Source organism: Lissotriton helveticus, chromosome 7 (genome assembly GCF_964261635.1).
Source record: "Lissotriton helveticus chromosome 7, aLisHel1.1, whole genome shotgun sequence".
NCBI lineage: Eukaryota > Metazoa > Chordata > Amphibia > Caudata > Salamandridae > Lissotriton > Lissotriton helveticus.
Window position 1 is genome coordinate 60,335,143 of NC_136068.1, and position 4,199 is coordinate 60,339,341.

At 43.5% G+C, this 4,199-nt stretch overlaps 1 pseudogene; it reads right to left on the reverse strand.

Moving 5' to 3' along the window:
• Positions 1-910: 910 nt before the first annotated feature.
• On the reverse strand, positions 911-2,477 carry LOC144766607 (epidermal differentiation-specific protein pseudogene; annotated as a pseudogene).
• Between the last annotated feature and the right edge of the window lie 1,722 nt (positions 2,478-4,199).

A 4,199-nucleotide genomic window follows, 5' to 3' on the forward strand; every position in this document is an offset into this window, starting at 1 on the left:
GCAATTGCACCTGAGGCTAGGATCCAGCAGGGCACCAGAAATATCACTATTTTTTATTTCCACAAAGGGGGGGGGGGCATTTTTGATGCTTGCATTAGGACCCTATGGTGACCTTGATATGCCACTGTATCATTGATTGGATGACTATTGACACATGTTAATGTACTTCAGTTGCACCTTCCAGGAACTCATAAAGTGATTCCAGGCAGACATTAGCCTATTGACGTGCTCCACAGCTATATTCCACTGAAGGGTAGGAAGGTGGCATTCCAAGGCATGGTTAGTGATGTTTGTGGGCATTCACAAGTTATTCTTCTTCTCCTTTCTTGCCTGAAAAGAGTTGCAGGACAAGCACTGTTTCCGAGGAGGAAATGTGTATTCGCACAGGGCCTTCTATTCCCTCAGTGTAGAGTGCACTGCTATGGGTAACACTGCTGAGGAATGGGATATATCTGCGAATGTCACATGACCTTCCAATGAATAGAAATCCTATACCTGGACCATGCATATTCCTGGAAAATTTACGTATTCAAGAAAGCTGTAGATCTACACTTGAATGTAGATGTAAATCTACAAGTACAGCTTTAGGCCCTTCTTTGTGAATTGGTCTCAAATACTTCATGGCCCCCATTAGGATGACTGGCGGACTTTGTCCGACCGCCATCCCATTGGAAAGAGGGACTTAAGGGCCTTAAGGGCGGGGGTCCCGATGTGTGCATTAGGATGCGCCAGACACAGTGGCGGGCGCATTCCTCATTTTTAAATATGTGGCGGGCGGTGCTCACTGCACCGCCCGCCACAATGTTAAAAATGTATGCGTGCATTTGCATACACGAAGCCGCAGGCACTGCGCGGTGCCTGCGGGTTCGTGTATGCAAATGCTGGATGGTGCCACAGGTATCCCCCCCCGTGTGCACCCCCCACCTCTCCTTCACTCTGGGTGCTGACGCTTTCTCACCTGCAGGCACAAGTGAATCACTGCAGTCAAGCACCTCAAGTGTGCAGTCAGCTTGAAGCGTATCATAAATGCACACTGGCCAATCACAGCACAGCCTGAAGGTATAAATCATCCAGTCATACATCGGTGCCCCAGTGACTGCCATTGAGAGGTCCAAGTATAGCCTTGTCTTTCTGACTCGAGGATACAGTTTTACTGCTATGTAGCAATGACAACCAGTGACCGAGTCCATATATACTATTTATTGACATTCTTGTAAGGGGTCAGCGTTCATTGTTAACCTACCAGTAAAACAAATTTTATGTCATCGAACATTGGTTGGGTCCCAGGATGACTTCCTGCTAGCTAATTATCTTTTGTGAAATATGGTGTGTGAAAATGGAAGCCCTAAAAGAATCCTTTAAAGATTTCTCAGTTTATAAGAAAAAGCACAATTAATCAAAGAATAGCAAATCAATGTTGAGGCATAGCCCATAACAAGAGGAAGGTGTGGCAGACACTACTTTTTACTAATGGTGTCAGATTGCACATCTATGTAGATATCGGTGCCAGACTCACAGTGGTATGTGCCATATTCAGTCACCGTCTTAATCCCCTGGAAAATTTTCAGCTCCACTGGAACTGAGATGGTAACCTCCTTGCTCATGAAATTGACTGTTATTTTTGAGCGTGGTGGTACCTTCATCGGCAAACTTAACTCTGCCTTCTTCCTTGTGGTAAATGTCTCAACCTCATCTTTCTTTACAGAGAAGGTGTTGGATGCCTCTGCTGAAATATTGGCCACTCCTTCCAAGCTAAATGAAGCACCCACCTTGATTGAAGACTCATTGCTGAATTCAAAGCTGTGGGAGACATATTTCTCATACTCTTTGCAAGAAGCAGCAGTGAACTCCTGCTCACTGTCTGTGTTGTTGACGTAAATATACTGATCTGCCTGGATGTTCTTTTCACTCTCTATCTTTTTCTTGCCCCACAGAAGTGTGGCGGACACAGAGGCTTTCCCACAGCGCAGAGGATACACATGGGACACTTGATCATTTAAACCACAATCGCAGTAGTTTGCCAGATATTCACCAGCCCTGGCTAGAATATACCTTCCCCCTCTATTTGGATGCTCGTACAGAAGCCATGCTCCACTCTGGACCCTGTGGGAAGATATCTTATCATTCATGTTTCCAAACGTTAGATTGGTCTCTTGAGTCAGAACTGCTTGAATACCAGAGGCATTGGGATTCTCATAGACTGTGATCTTTGGATTGGTCAGGTCTTCTCTGATCAGCCTCAGACAAGACGCCTTGTCATTCATGTCAAGCGCAGGATGTTCTCCCTCCTCTAGAAGAATGAACCCTCCTTGATAGTTTGGATGCTCGTACATTAGCCATGGCTGCCCCACCACCTTCACAGATGAGATGCAGTCTCCAAAACTGTCCTGTTCCAGATTCGGAACATCTGCCGTATATGTCCTACTGAGCCCCTTGAACTGGCCATGTTCATAGACAGTGATGGAGTTCATGGCGATCAGCTATGACGTTTCCAATGAGTTTTCTGTAGCTGACCCTGTGATACAAAACAACAGCTGGTCAGTGGAGAAACATCATAAGTGATTGTGGGAAAACTCACAGCACTGGCTCCTCTCTTTTAAAAGGAAAGAAGGTATATTTTGATGCCAATGTCATTGTTCAGTTCATTGTAAGATTACTGAAACTAATTAAGAGTTACATAAACCACAAATATCACAGAGTGCGAGAACACAGCAATAAACACTCCTAAAATAACTTTCTTATATGAGAACATATTTTACAGCACCATATGAATTAAACAAAACTTTAATAGTGTATAAAACATTTCTGATCACAACAGCTTCCCCTTTTTCCTTAAAATCATTAAAGGATGCGAGTGCATATTAATGACGTATATGTAGCATGTCATGATGGTGCAGAAGTTAGTAATTCATAATTCCACAGGACTCGGGACGTTAACGTGTAAAGTGTACTGACAGGTAGTTTACAGCTGAAGTATAGAGATGAGGTGCGAAATAATGAGCCTAAAGGTGAAGTGCAGATTACATGTTAAAGAATCATATGCAGAAACTGCACAAGGTCTCTGGTTTATAAGGCACAGGTGGCTCAGTATCTTACTGGACATAATGACACAACCCATAAAGCTAAAGTACAGTGCCTGAAAGAATTCGGTTTTCTGTATTTGATTTTTAAGTGCAGAAAACATAATAAAAGGTTATATATGGAAATGACACAGGGTCTACTATTTTCGAGGCCTTATACATAAAAGGGGCCAGATGTAGGTCGGTCGGTAACGGCCGAAAATTGGTATTTTCAGCCGTTACCGACCGGTATTTCAGAAATGGTATGTAGGGGCATTATTTTACAGAATCGGTAAATTTACCGATTCGGTAAATTTATCGATTCTGTAAAATACTGAATCTGTATTTTTACCGATTCGGTAAATCTGAGATGTAGGTGGGACTCTTCTGAGTCCCACAAGCCTTACCGAATCGGTATTTTACCATCACATCCAATTTGATGGTAAAATACCGATTCCGGTGTGCATGCACATGTGTGCATGCACACCTATGCCACATGACAGGCAGACCTGCCCTTAGGGCATGTATGCCTGCCACATGGCACCCGAGCCTGTTTTGGGGGGGCCAGAGGGTGTCAAAGTGACACCCCCTGCACCCTTGTGCAAATCGGTATTTACTGATTCGATAAATACCGAATCGGTAATGCCCATTCATTCCTATGGGCTTAAATGCCCATAGGAATAAATGGGCATTACCGATTCGGTATTTACCGAATCGGTAAATACCGAATTGTTCCGAATCGTTATTCCAGCACATCTGGAATACCTACATCTCCACCCCTCTGATTTACCGATTCTTAATTACCGAATCGGTAAAATTCGGTAATTAAGAATCGGTTAATCAATTCTACCTACATCTGGCCCAAGGTGCTGATGTACCTAGGAGAGTATGACTTAAGGTCATACTGGGTATGATGAATCAACCCAAAAATGTAAGTGTAGTGTCTAAAAAAGTTTATTTTGTAAAGTGCAGATGGCTTAATGAGGAGTCATATACAGAGGCTTATCATGCCTGGGAGAAAACGGTCAAAGATCTTACTGGGCATGGTGACACAACCCATAGAGCCAAACTGCAAAGTGCAGTGCATGAAAAGGTACTTTAGCTAAAATGGCAATTATGTGCCAACAGGTCTATACTGAA